Source organism: Lontra canadensis, unplaced genomic scaffold, assembly GCF_010015895.1.
Source record: "Lontra canadensis isolate GAN:19392208 unplaced genomic scaffold, GSC_riverotter_1.0 scaffold51, whole genome shotgun sequence".
In the NCBI taxonomy this organism is placed as follows: Eukaryota; Metazoa; Chordata; class Mammalia; order Carnivora; family Mustelidae; genus Lontra; species Lontra canadensis.
This window is the reverse complement of record NW_022631045.1, coordinates 12188772-12204743: the sequence shown is the minus strand read 5'-3', so window position 1 is coordinate 12204743 and position 15972 is coordinate 12188772.

Sequence of the window (15972 nt, the reverse complement as noted above, 5' to 3'; positions counted from 1 at the left end):
AGAGAGAGAGGGAGGGAGAGTGAGAAGGAGAAGCAGGCTCCCCATTGAGCAGAGATATAGATGTGGGACTCAATCCCAGGACCCTGGAATCATGACCTGAGCTGAAGGCAGACACATAACTGACTGTGTTATGTGTCTGCCTTCATAACAGACACATTATGTCTGGGTGCCCCTAATCATTATTTTATTAATAATTCTTTTCTTTTTTAAGTTTTTATTGTTTATTTGACAGCAAGATCACAAGTAGGCAGAGAGGCACACAAGAGAGAGGGGGAGGCAGTCTCCCTGCTGAGCAGAGAGCCTGATGAGGGGCTCGATCCCAGGACCCTGAGATCATGACCTGAGCCGAAGGCAGAGGCTTTAACCCACTGAGCCACCCAGGCGCCCCTAATAATTCTTTATATCACAATTCTTTATGAAGTATAAAGTATTGGTTTGGCCTTTAATCAGAATATCCCCTAGGTTCTAGTAAGGTTAGGACTAGTATAGTGCTCTTTGCATCTCCCACATTGTATTCTATAGTTTGTTAGTTGGTTGGTTTATACCCTACTTCATTCCATAAAAGATTTAAAATGGTTCAGTGCCTTTCACATCGAGGTGCTAAATTGTATTGAACCATAAGCTACGAGGCTGTGTATATAAGTACATAAAAAAACGAGTCAATTAAGCAGCCATAATATTAGATGAATATATTTGAATAATACTGAGTATTGAGTACCAATACTGAGTACAGTTACTGAGGGTAACTGAAACAAGTTACACACACACACACGTGTACTCATTTTCTTCTCTATAACTTTTTTGAACAGTAACAGAAGAAAAATGCAGAAAAGATAATGCCAGGCTGGAGTAGGTCCTATGCAGTGAGTTCTGTGGGGTCCCTATCAGAGAAATGGATTTCCATCTGTTCATAGTTATCCAAGTGAACACAACAGACTAGAGATGTGAAGATGACTCAAGATTCAATCATCTCAACATAGTCTTTGCGAACTTCTGTCATCAGTCTCCTTTTGGTTCCAGAGGGTAAGGGATACAAATCACTGTTCCCTGTAGGGAGCTAATCCTCTGTTAAAATAGTCAAACCACATAGCTCTTTATGTGTATTTACCGTGTTGAATTCTATAACAGGGTAGAGGTGCCCCATGCATTCGACAAATAAAATGCACTTCATTTAAAAGAGAGAAGGATTTCCTGGGGGAACAATAAAATCAGGAATGTTACAGTAATTTTGTGAATCATGCAGGCGTAATTACCAACCAATAAAAATAAAATATCCACAATGCTCTCAGTCTTCATTAAATACTGGTTTATAAGGCACTATTCTGTTGTTTGCTTTTGTTCAAACAAATGCTTTAAAACTAATATTCTGTACCTGTCAATATGTTCTAGGTGGAAATCTTTATAATTGTAGAGTTTTATGTTCAAAAAACTTGTCTAGGTCCCAGCTCTACATACGTGGTAAGCACAAGCCACAGGAGCATCACTGTGGCCCAAGGGCCCTGCATTGATTGGGTCTTGACCAAAGGATCCTGAAATAACACAGCTAAAAGTGGAGAAACAAAAGCTAAAGTCCCGGTTGGTAAAATGGACCTTGCGTGAGGTCAGAGGGCAAGTCAACAAGGGGAGAAGAATGGCATTTAGAACCCAGAAGCTGAGAAAAACACTGTGGGACCCAGAACCATTTGAAGCTAAGGCTGTGGCTGATAGAGTGGGCCCAAATATGCCTCTGCCCCCTTCCTCGGTCATTCTATTACCAACTTAATTTACACTGAGAAATTAATGCCCACAAGAGATGATAATGATGATGGGGGCGGGAAGGATGTTGGCATGACTGGTGGTTTTTTTCTCTCTGAATTCTAGACATGTGATGTAACAACTCTTAATTTTAAGTTACTTTACCTATTGACTTGAGTCACCACTGGTACAGGGACGGGAAATATTCAAACACTGCATTCTCTCTGCAGACCTACACGGAAATCAGAAGATAGCCTGGGAAACAAGGAATCAGCCCAAGGGAGGCCAAAGAGCAAAGTCACAGTTGTTAAGGCTATGATATCTCAGGCATCCTTCTGACTGTTGCGGTTCCTTACTCCACTACAGCATCCGCATTAGGACCAGATTTGCCACTGGGAACAGAAATGCCACTTGGCAGTCCTATGGGATCCAAAGCTGTGAGAAAGGGAGAACTCAAGATGACTGGAAGTTGTTTCTACAGCCTAGAGAATGTATAGGATTTTGCAGTGTTTTTTGTAAATTGGAAATTTTTTTTTCAAATATAAAACATTTTTCATACACCCCCCTCCAAAAAAACCTCCTAGCCCTTTGGGTGGAGCCAACAGTATTCCATGATAAAATGGTCCTGATGGTGTAGCCTGAGCCAGAGATGCAGGACCAACATTCCTCACAGAATTAAGGGAGTAGAGGTACTGTTTACTGGGAATAAGCCATAGATGGAAACCCCGTGGGGACAGAGGCAATATTCCCCAACACTTACACAGGGCCTTGTTCATAGTAGGCAAAGATAAGTATTTGAAAATGAATGAGCAAATTAACAGGTAAACCAGAAAGTCAAAGTGGAGGGATGATAAGGTAACTAGTTTTAAGTACTAAAAACCACAAGAGATCAGAATCCAGGAAATTAGATTAGGTCTAAAGCACTATATAACACCTGGTAATCAGAATACAGATCTAATCATGGTGGTGGCCTCTTTTGCATTTCCTGCTGAATTAGGGTGGCATTAAGTTTCTTGATAGTTTTTCAAACACTTTATTATGCAAATTTAGAAAACATAGAGCAAAACTGAGAGAATTTTATAGTACATATTATACACTGACCATCTGGATTCTACCATTAACATTTTGCATTTTACTTAGTTTATCACATGTCTATTCATTTCTCTATCCAATCATCTATTCATCTTATTTTTCATGCATTCCCAAGTAAATTACATACATCATTATATGTCCCCCTAAATAATTCAACATGCATATCATTAATAGAATTAAAGATTTGTTGATGGTTTTTCCGAAATTTTTTTAAAAGATTTTTATTTGACAGAGATCTCTGCCTCGGCAGAGAGGCAGGCAGAGAGAGAGGAGGAAGCAGCCTCCCTGCTGAGCACAGAGCCCCATGTGGGGCTCGATCCCAGGACCCTGGGATCATGACCTGAATGGAAGGCAGAGGCTTCAACCCACTGAGCCACCCAGGCGCCCCTGGTTTTTTCAAATTTTTCAAATTTTGAAGTGCATTTTATATATAATTAAATGCAAAATCTTACATGTAAATCCCCAAATTTTAACAAATGCTTACAACTGTGTATCCCAAATCTCTATCAAGAAAATAGAATGCTATCGTTAGCTCAGAAACTACTCAGAATTTTTTAAGAGTGGTGACTTTTTTGGTAGAGGGTGGACAGAAGTGTTGAAACTTCAGCATGGTCTGATTATAGCTTAGAATAGTGGGGGGAAACTTTCCGGTAGTCCTATACTGGGGAGTAAATAGAATTCTATGAGCCTCATCTTCAGAAGTGATCTCAAGAGATCTGTAGGAATGACTGATTAGTGGCTGTTCTTGAACTTCAGTCTCAAGTTAAAGAAAATACTAGTAGAGACAGCTTGTAGCCAACTTCTTTGTTCTGTAACATATCATACACTGACAGACACACAGAAGGAAAAGTACTCACTTGTAACCCCAAACTCTGTCCTGGAACTCGGTTGGCCTGACTCTCAATGCCAGAGTCCAGACTGTTCTACGTAGCTTTCCGTACTGTTTCTAGTATGCAGGCAGGTTAAATTCTTAAAACCAATGAGCCAGAGTCTTATTTCCTCTCAGAATTGTGTACTGGAAACCATTCAAAAGCTTTCTGATTATGTATCTTAAGATATTAAATGAAATTATATTATCAGATTTGGTCTCCATTTAGCATTTTGCTGTGCAACATTTTAGATGTGGCTTTTGGCATCAGAATATGGAACTTTAATCACGTTTGTGTCATATCTGGACATTGTGATGTCATTAAAATACTCTATCAAAATACCATTTAAAAACTTTTATTATGGAAATTCTCAATTACATACAAAAATAGAAAATACAATAATGGATCTCCGTGAATTTATCAACCAGCCCCAACAATCATGTTCCTCTTCCTAAAATGCATTCAAATTCACCCATATTGTTATATGAAACAATAGTTTGTTCCTTTTTATTATTGAATGATGTTCCATTGTATGGATTATCAGTTTGTTTATTAATTTATACCTTGATTGCTTGTTTGGGGGCAATTACAAACAAATACTCACCTACACATTTTCATGTGAACATAGGTTTTGATCAGATAAATACCTAGGAGTGGGATTGCTGCTGGGTCATGTGATAAATATAAATTTTACTTTATAAGAAATGGCTAAATCTTTTTCTAAATTGACTGTACCATTTTGCTTTTCCAGCAGCAATGAATGAGAGTTCCTGTCGCTGCTCATCATGGCCAACATTTTGTATTCAGCTCTTTATTTTAGCCATTCTAATAGGTGTGTAATAGTGGCCCATTGTGGTTTTCACTTATGTATCCCTAATGACTAAAGATATCAGACAGCTTCCCATGTATTTATTTGCCATCCATATATCTTCTTGGGGAAGTTTCTTTTCAGAAATTTTGCCCATTTTTAAATTGGGTTATTTTGTTTTATTATTGTTGAGGTTTAAGAGTTATTCATTTATTCTAAAGAGAATTACCCTTTGATCCAGTAATTCCACTACTGAGTATCTACCCAAAGAATATAAAAATACTAATTTGAAAAGATACACACACTCCTATGTTTATTGCGGCATTATTTTACAGTAACCAAAATATGGAAGCAGTCTAAGAGTCCATCGATAGATGAATGGATAAAGAAGATGTGGTTTATATATACAATGGAATATTATTCAGCCATTAAAAAAGAATGAAATCTTGCCATTTGCAACAACATGGATAGAACTAGAGAGTGTTATGCTAAGTGAAATAAGACAGTCAGAAAAAAACAAATACCATATGATTTTACTCATGTGTGTTATTTAAGAAACAAAACAAATGAAAAGAGACAAATAAAAAAACAGACTCTTAAATATAAAGAATAAACTGACTGCCAGAGGGGAGGTAGGTGGGGCGATGGGTGAAATAGGTGAAGGGGATTAAGAGTACATTTATCGTGATGAGCACTGAGTAATGTAGAGAATTGAGTAATGTAGAGTATTGTAGAGAATTGTAGAGTAATGTAGAGAATTGTTGAATTACTACTTTGTACACCTGAAACAAATATAAGACTACATTAACTATACTGGAATTAAATTTTAAAAAAATTATAGCAGGGGCACTTGGCTGGCTCAGCAGGTAGACCATACAACTCTTGATCTCAAGGTTGTGAGTTTAAGTCCCACACTGGGCATAAAACCTACTTTAAAAAATTACAGCCAAAAAAAAGTTTTTCATATATTCTTTTTTTTTTTTTAAGATTTTATTTATTTGAGAGAGAGAGATCACAAGTAGGCAGAGAGGCAGGCAGAGAGAGAGAGGGGAGGAAGCAGGCTCCCTGCGGAGCAGAGAGCCCAACGCGGGGCTTGATTCCCAGGACCCTGGGATCATGACCTGAGCCGAAGGCAGAGGCTTTAACCCACTGAGCCGCCCAGGCGCCCCAGTTTTTCATATATTCTAAATACAAGTTTTATGTGTATTTGTGTGTGTGTGTGTGTGTGTGTGTGTGTGTGTATTTTTTTTAAGATTCATTTTCTTTATTTTAGAGAAAGAGAGAGTGTGTGAGGGGGGTGGAGGAGCAGAGGGAGAGGAAGAGAATCTCAAGCAGGCTTCTGAGTGTGGAGGCCAACCTGGGGCTCGATCTCACCACCCTGAGATCAAGACCTGAGCTGAAACCAAGATTGGATGCTCAACCAACTGAGCCATACAGGCATCCCTGAATACAAGTTCTTTATTGGGTATGTGATCTGCAAAGATTTTGTTCCCATTTACAGCTTGTTATTTAATTCTCCTAACAGATTATTTTGCAGAGCAGAAGTTTTAAATTTTGATAAAATTCAGTTTCTCAATTTTTTGTATTATGGTTGTGCTTTTGGTGGTATATCTAAAAATGGATCACAAAATCCAAGATCACCAATGGGGTTTTTTTTTTTCCTAGAAGTCTTACAGTTTAACATTTAGGTCTCTTAATTTTTGTATGAAATATGAGTTTTGTGTCTAGGTTTCTTTTTTTACACACGGATGAATGATTATTCCAGCACCATTTTTGACAACACTATCTTTATAGAATTGCCTTTGTAACTATGGCAAAAATAAGTTGACTACTTTTTTTTTTTTAAAGATTCTATTTATTTGACAGAGAGTGGGATCACAAGTAGGCAGAGAGGCAGGCAGAGAGAGAGAGAGAGAGAGAGAGAGAGGAGGAAGCAGGCTTCCCGCCAAGCAGAGAGCCCCATGCGAGAACCCCGAGATCATGACCTGAGCCGAAGGCAGAGGCTTTAACCCACTGAGCCACCCAGGCGCCCCAGTTGACTACATTTTTGTAGGTCTATTTTTGGCCTCTCTATTCTTATCAATAGATAAATTGATAAATACATCTATCCTTTTAACACTACCACAATGTCTTGATTACTATAGCTTTACAATAAGCCTTAAAATTGGGTAGCTTAATTCCTCCAACTTTTTTCATTTTTGTTGTTATTTTTTATAAACTTGGCTCTTCTAGTTTCATAACCTTTTCCATATAAATGTCGAATCCATTTGTCAATATCTAAAATATGTCTGCTGATCACTTCTCGGCCTCTTGGCTAAGATCAAGCGTAAAAGATGTCTGCTGAGGTTTTTCTTGGGATTGTGCTCAATGTGTAGATCAAGTCGGGGAGAATTGGCATCTTAACAATATTGAGTGTTCCAATCCAGAAATGTAGCATATCTCTCCATTTATTCAGATCTTCTTTGCTTTATTTTATCAATGTTTTGTAGTTCTCCTTATAGAGATCCTACACAGGTATCATAGATTATAGGCTTTTTTTTTTTATTTTAGGAGGTGCTATTTTAAATATCTTTTAAGTTTCAATGTTCAACAAATAATAAATAAATAAACAAACAGACACATTTTGAATTTCAGTTTTTCCTAACTGCTATAAACAACATGTGGGCAGTTTTGTTGTGTGGAAATAAGTTTTCAATTCATTTGTGTAAACACCAAGGAGTGGAATTGCTAGATCATATTCTAAGAATATCTTTAGTTTTATAAAAAACTGTCAGACTCTCTTCCAAAGTGACTTTACCATTTGCATTCCTACTGGCAATTAATGAGAGTTCCTGTTGCTCCACATACTCATTATAACTTGGTGGTGTCTGTTTTAGATTTTTGCCATTCTAATAGTCATGGGGTGGTATCTCATTATTGTTTTAATTTGCATTTCCCTAATGACATACGATGTGAAGCATCTTCCCATATGCTTACTTGCCGTCTATCTTCTTTGGAGAGCAGTCTGTTAAGGTCTTTGGCTCATTTTTAAATCAGGTTGTTTGTTTTCTACTTGTTGAGTTTTAAGAGTTCTCTGTATATTTTAGATAACAGCTCTTTTTTGAAAAGTTTATTTATTTAAGTAATCTCCATGCCCAATGAGGGGCTCAAACTCACAATCCCAAGATCAAGAATCTCATGCTCTTCTGACTGAGCCAGCCAGGTGCCCCTAGGTAATAGTTCTTTATCAGATGTGTCTTTTGCAAATATTTTCTCCCAGTCTGTGGCTTGTTTTCTCATTCTCTTCACATTGACTTTCACGGAGGAGAAGTTTTTTATTTTAATGAAGTCCAGCTCATCAATTCATTCTTTCATGCATTGTAATTTTAGTGTTGGATCTAAAAAGTCATCACCATATTCAAGTTATCTAGGTTTTCTCTTTATGTTATCTTTTTTAAGGAGTTTTATAAATTTGCCTTTTACATTTATGGCTATGATCCAATTTGAGTTTATTGTTGTGATAGGTGTAAGGTCTGTTTCTAGAGATATTATTTTGCATGTGGATATCTGGTAGTTCCAGCATCATTTGTTCAAGATATTTATGTTTGCTCCATTATTTACTTTTACTCCTTTGTCAAAGTTCAGTTGACCATATTTATGAGCCTCTACTCTTGGGGGTTTTATTCTGTTCCATTGATCTATTTGTCTATTCTTTCACCAATAAGATACTGTCTTTCTTACTTTGCTGTCATAACAAGTTTTGAAGTTGGGTCCTGTCGGTCCTCTGACTTTGTTCTACTTCAGTATTGAGTTGGCTCTTCTAGGTATTTTGCCTCTCCATCAGTTTGTTGTTATCCACAAAATGACATCTGGGATAAGGGAGTTTTTCTTTCCGAATTCCAGAACCACATTAATGAAGCATCAGAAACCGCAGTTCTCATATGCAATTGGAATACATTATTTCCTGCATTAAAACAAAGTGATGAAGAAAATGGAGCAAGATGACTCCGCCTTTTTGTTTTTTGGTTTTTTTCTTCAGGGAGTTTCTCCATTTTCTCGTAATAAGCGATCATTAAAATAACCCAAAGACAAGGGGCGCCTCTGTGGCTCAGTGGGTTGAGCCTCTGCCTTCAGCTCAGGTCATGATCTCAGGGTTTGGGATCAAGCCCCATGTTGGGTTCCCTACTTGTTGGGCTCTCTGCTCGGCGGGGAACCTGCTTCACCCTCTCTCTCTGCCTGCCTCTCTGCCTACTTGTGATCTCTCTCTCTGTCAAATAAATAAATAAAATCTTAAAAAAAAAATCCAAAGACAAATGACACCAAATTAATAAAAAAGTGTAGATCAGATGGTCCTCTGTTAACATTTTTATTTAATTGTAGTTACAGAATGTGTTGCTTAAACTGCTAGCTAATGAACAGCAACAAAAAAATTCATGTTTCTCCTGATGCCTAAGTGGCCTGAATTATGCCCTATATGGTGATCTAGACTATAACTACTTGGTGACACTAACTTGTGGGTTAACCAAAGTCATGGTGATCCAAACCAAGTTGAACAACAAATCCCAAAGTGGAGCGACCTGTGCTCTTCAGGTTATATTTTTGTATGTGGGGAAGTGTGGGTTACAGAATAACCCTCTGTTGGAGTTGCTTTTTGGCCCAACTCTTACACTCTGTAATTATTGGCAATGACACAGTAGATCAGCAGGTCAGTTTAAACTCCCTTGTGGGAATCATAATGGATTATAGCTTTGCTTTGGACCTCATCCTGGCTGTCTGAAATAAGACTTACTGATCCCCTTTGGGACTTACTCACAGTTGGCTGAGTCTGCACCCTTGGCAGAGACGGGTATGATTGAGGTGAAGACTACAAGGTGGCCTCCTCTTGCTGCTTGGAGTCCTGTTGATAGAAGCTTTGATTAAATGCTGAATGAGACAAATTAAATGAATTTGCTCCCAGCCTCTGTGGTCAAATTAATCAGAGTGGCTGATGGAGTGGCACACTCATGTAAAATTTCAAGTTTGGCCAAGAATGTGTTATTGTGGGCTGAGGGGTGGATTGTTGAGAGAGGCAATCTGCCATGGGTCCTGAGTGTCCTTGCAAGTTCTTCCTGGGTACACCATGAATGCAAAGCCTTAACCATCTTTACAGGGTCCATTTCAGCAGGTTGTGTTTATAGCAAGCAACCTTGGGCTGGGGTGATATCTCCCTCTTTGGAAAAAGAGCAGGCTGGCTTTCCCTTACTATACAAACAATGAATCCCCTAAACCCAGTGTTTTCTCTAATACTGTTTCTCTAATACTGTGTGCCCAGGCATCCATCATGGCCCTTTGTGTCAGTTCTGTGGGACTTCGGGGACATGGAAAGCCAACACAAAAGACTGTGAAACTTCAAATATACTAATTTTGCTGTGAGTAGTAAAATCCTTTGTCTCTGACTCAGGAATCTTGTGTCTTCTGACAGCACCCACAAAACAGGAACAGGCTAACTTGTTAGCTTGTTAGCTTGTAAGCAGGGTAAAATTCCACACCTTGCACAGCTCTTGACAATCCTACATTTCGATTTGGCTGATTGTGTTGCAACAGAGTCATCAAACTTGTTTTTTGTGTCCATACTTCTTATAAACGGGAAGCCAAGTCTAGAACTTTCGTCAGATTCTGCTTTGACTTTAAAGGCAGATATACTCTGCATCCATGCTATGTTCTCCCTATTGCCCTACATTAGGAGACATAATGTCAGGTTTTCCATTTTTAGTGAAACTAAGCTTGGTCGGTGGATTTAGGTGGTTTCGGTATGACGTTAAATTCCACATCAACATTTCAGCTCATCGTTCTAGCATTCATTGATGATCATTGCTTGGATCCCTTATTGCATTTGTGGATTTTAAAGGGTGACATTTAAATGGTATCATTCTCCCTATATTTATCCATTGTAATTCTTTGGTAAAGGAGAACTTTCTATCATCAACTAATTGGTTGTCCTGAAATCAGTTCAGTCCTTTGATGTAGGCTGCAAGGGCTTCTTCTCTGGGCCCCTTATTTCAGGGGACCCTACCTTTTAAGTACCTTCTTCAAACTGAAACCATGGATAAGGGGGGACTGCTTTACCAGGAACAGCTTATATTTGTGCTCTCACCTTCACAGTAAATATATATATTTGTATATATATAATATATGTAAATACATATATATGTGGTAAATATGTAAATATATGAAGATTTTCCTTTAGCTCTTATTTCAAAATGCCCAACATAAAAATGTGGTAATATTCAAATATTTTTTGAAGTTGTATTTCATAACTGTGTTCACAAATAAAGTACACATTCTGCCAATTTGCTCTTCTAGTAAAGCAATGAAACCATCAAGTGTACATTTTATAGAGAAATCCGATAAAGTTGGCAAAAAAATCTTATTTCTGATATTTAAGGGAAATGTCAAAAAATCATCATACTATGATTGGAGTGAGGTTGTTTTTTTTTTAATCTTCTAAAGCATAAAGGTAGGGTTTGCCTACCTTTGAGCTCACTCAGTTGATTGAGCATTGGGCTCTTGATTTTCTCTCAGGCTATGATCTCAGGGGTGTGAGATCAAATCCCGCATCAGGCTCCACACTCAGTGCAGAATCTGCTTGTCCCTCTCCCTCCCCTTCTGCCCTCCCTCTGTGTGCTCTTGCTCTTTCTCTCTCTCAAATAAATAAATAAAATATGCTTTTTAAAAAAAGGATTCTAACTGAATTTAAATAGAATATTTTTTGGTTTTTTAAATAGAAATTTTTAAAAATTAAAGGATAAAATTCTATGAGAAATGGATAAATAAACTGAGCTATGTAATACAAAAAGTACATAGCATTTAAAAAAAAACAAATTTCTCATATAGCAATAGTGTGGATAATTCTCACAGACTTAAGTTGAGTAAAAAGTCATATGCAAAGGAATACACATGGTATGATTCTGTTTATAAAAAGTCCAACAACATGCAATTAATGGTGAAAAGAAGTCAGAATAGTACATATCTTTGATGTGTAGGGTGTTGCCTAGGAAGGGGCAAAGGGAAACAGATGCTGGAAATGTGCTAGATGTTCATGTGAGGGATAGTTGCGTAAGTCTATATGTTTATAAAAACTGGTCAAGCTATACATTTAATATCAGTGCACTTTATGTATTTTACTGCATTTATTAGTTTCCTATTGTTGCTATACAAGTAACCACACATTTCGTTGTTGAAAACAACACAAATTTATTATGGTACAATTCTAGAGATTAATCTAAAATGGATCTGCAGGGCTGCATTCCTTCAGGATGTTCTAGGGAGAATCCATTCCAAGTCTTTTCCAGCTTCTAGAGGACACTTGCTTTCTGTGGCACACATCACTCCAACCTCTGCTTCCATCTCCTTCCCTGTCAGACCCTCCTGTTTCCCTCTTACAAGAAGCCTTGTGACTAGTTGACCTACCTGGATAATCCAAGATAATCTTCCCATCTCAATATCCTTAAATTAACCACATTTGCAAAGTCCCTTTTGACATATAAAATAACATATTCTCTGGTTCTGGGGATTTAGGACATGAATATCATTGAGGGGGAGCCCAGTATTCTGCCTACCAGGTATGAATAATGGTATTTTTTTTACCTCAATTAAAGAAAACACACAAAAATTAAGTTGATGAATGATATATGATAGTTTTACAAATTACAGTAATAATGAAAAAGAATTTGAAATGTGAATGTCTTTTCTAAGCACAGAAATAAGAAGTTTTGCCATAGGAAATTATTTTAAAAGACTTTGTTCACTATTCGATACAACTGTAGGATTTTTTGATTTAATGAAAAATTAAACATTAAAGTTAAAATATTTCAAAATCAAATCACATATCTTTTCAATATATTTTAAAAGTTAAAAGAGCTCTTTTTTAAGCAGAAAGAAAATGAGAACAATTTCATTAGCATGAAGGATATTATCATGGAATTTATTAGCAAACTTGAACCATTTACAAATAACCCTTTGTTCAAGATTTTTAAATTTTCATCCTTGCAATTAATAGATAGAAATATGCTTAATGATACTGATTTGGAAATATATTGCTCTCACTTGGCTATCATTTTAAAAGATGATTTTTTTTCTAATTTGAAGCACTGAATTGGATTATTTGTACATTTGAAATGAATGTGGACCTCGTTAGCCCACTTAACAGAAATTAATAAAACATAATAAAAAAGTAACAAAAGAAAACATAAAGATTTTGAGGCCAAAGAGCAATCTAATCAGTTTAACTACACAGGCTTCTAGATCCAACTAAAATGCTCATACCTACTTTCTTGGAAAGTACTACTAACCATATAGCTAGTTGAAAAGGGACCCAGTACACTAGCACAATTACTGCAAAACCAAGAAAACCAACTGCAAACACATAACAGAAAAGGTTACAGAATCATATTATTAGGCTCAAAGCGAATAGTACACAATTAGTTGAGATACTGTGCAAGGATTTTATTGAATTTCATCTTATACTACCATCATTACATACATAATATATATTTAATTTAATATATATTTAATTTTTAGTGTCATGATAAGAACATTTTCATTGAAATTATTTATTTATTTGGAGGTTCTTATTGGACTTGTTTTTCACTCTTAATCTAAAACTATCCTGAGAAGAGTACCATACAACTTCTTTGTAGGCTTTTGTACTAATTTTTGTTCTCAGTCCAGGCACTATTCTCTGATTGTATCAAAGCATATGATCTCCAAGATATTGTTAAGCACAAACAAGTGAATGCATGCCCCTTTAATTAATCATCAGGGCATTATACTGGTTTTCTGAAATTATCTATGTAGATACATTGTAATATCTATGAGTTACATTTCAGAAGAGTAAAGTGGACAAAGTATTAGTCATGTAAGAAGGAAGCATAAGGTCTGATGAGGATGAGGACCAATGGTGAAAGGAAGAGTTCCTAGTACAGACCCAAACCAGGATGTTGCACCCAGAGAACTGATGAGGAGAGATGGGGTGGGAAAGATAAAGATTGACACACTGGAGGTCTGCCTAAAGCATCCATGAGGGAATGTGGTTTTGCTACTCACTTTTATAGAAGTAACTATAAAATGAACAGTTGATACAAAAACTTCTGGTAATCTTTACGAGTATGTTTGAAACGTGTACACAGGTATTTAAAAGATCTTGGTACCTGCTTTCTGACTACCCGTATCAATTAAGATTAAGCCAACATGACTATTCTTTGTAGTCAGATAAAATCTTTGTTATCTGAGTTATAAAAATTCCTACGTAATTTTCAATGAGGATGCCAAGACAGTTCCATAGGGAAAGAATGACCCTCTTCACGCTTGTGGAGGACATCTGGATGTCTGTACTAAAAAATGAGTTGAACACCTACTTCACATTATGCAGAAAAATTAACTTAGAATGTATCGAACACCTAAATGTAGGTGCTGAAAGTATACAACTATAGAAAAAATACAGGAGTAAATATCTCTGACCTTGCATTAGACAGTGGTTTCTTAGATATAACACCAAAAGCACAGTGACAAAAGAAAAAAATAAATAAAATGGGTTTGTCAAAATTAATTATTGTGCTTCAAAGGAAACCATCAAAAATGTGAAAAGACTGGTTAGCTCAGTCTGTGAAGTGTGTAACTCTTGATGTCTGGGTTGTGGGTTTGAACCCCATATTGGGTGTAGAGATTACTTAAAAAAATAAAATCTTAAAACAAAAAAGAGTGTGAAAAGACAATGTATGGAATGGGAGAAATTATTTGCAAATTATATAATCTGGCAAAGGACTTGTACCCAGAATATATAAGAACTTTTATAACTCCAGAACAAAAAAGATCAGTAACCCAATTTAAAAATGGGCAAAGGATTTGAATAGGATTAGTCCAAAGAAGATACACAAATTGCAAAAACAAAAAAAAAACAAAACAAAACAAAAAACCACACAGGAAAAGAAGCTCAGCATCACAGATCATTAAGGAAATGCAGATCAAAACTATATTGAGATCCGATTTCATACCTCACAGGATAGCTAAATTAAAAAGTACAGATGATAACAAGTATTGGTGAGGACATGGAGAACTTGTACATTGCTGGGGTTGTAAATTGATGCAGGCACTTTGCAAAACAGTTTGGCAGTTATTCAAACCTTTAAACAAAGAGTTACAAGGTAACCCAGTAATTCCATTCCTAGGTATATAACCACATGTTCACTAAAAAAAAACCTGTACACAAATGTTCATAGCAATATTATCCATAATAGTAAAAAAATGGAAAAAACCCAAATGTCCATTGACTGATGCATGGATAAACAAAATACAATATAGGTATTGCAGCAGAACATTATTTGACCACAAAACAGAATGAAGTACTAATACGCGCTACAACATGGATGAACTTGGAAAACATCATGCTAAGTGAAAGAAGCCAGATAAAAAGACCATATATTGCATAATTCCATTTATATGAAATGTCCAGAATAGGCAAACTCCTAGATTCAGAAAGTAGATTAGTGATTGCCAGGGGCTGGGGGGGTGGTGGCAGCAGAATAGGGAGTGATTACTAAGGGGTTTCTTTTTTTTTTTTTTTTTAAGATTTTATTTGTTTGACAGAGAGAGAGAGAGATCACAAGTAGGCAGAGAGGCAGGCAGAGAGATAGAGGGGAGGAAGCAGGCTCCCTGCGGAGTAGAGAGTCCAATGGGGGCTCGATCTCAGTGGGATCATGACCCGAGCTGAAGGCAGAGGCTTTAACCCACTGAGCCACCCAGGCACCCCAACTAAGGGGTTTCTTTTTGAGGTGATGATAATGGTTGCACAATTCAATGAATATACTAAAAATCATTGAATTATATACTTTAAATGGTTGGCATTGTCATAATTCACATAAGAATATATGTATTACAAATATAAATATTTATAACAGCTCAATAAAGCTGTTATTTTTTTTAAAGATTTTATTTATTTATTTGACAGATAGAGATCACAAGTAGGCAGAGAGGCAGGCAGAGAGAGAGAGGAGGAAGCAGGTTCCCCGCTGAGCAGAGAGCCCGATGCGGGGCTCGATCCCAGGACACTGGAACCATGACCTGAGCTGAAGGCAGAGGCTTTAACCCACTGAGCCACCCAGGCGCCCCAAGCTGTTATTATTTTTAAAATTCTGTATATAGATTTTCTTTATACAACAACCTGCTTTAGTGCAGTTAATGTAGATATCTGCTTCTAAGAACTCAGTTTACATACACTACTTTCTGGTTTTTAGAGGAAGTGTAATTATATTACATGTATTTATTTTAAGGGCTTTTATTCATTTGCTGTTCTTTCAAACATTTATAGAATGCTGATGAATTAAGAACACATAAAGTGGGATTTTACTATTTTTTTCTGATATTTTGGGAAAATTTGAGTCTCTTCCTAACTTTTTAAATTTCCTTTCCAAAGCTTTATATCTCTTTTTATAGAATATTTTAAGTGTTTGGCAT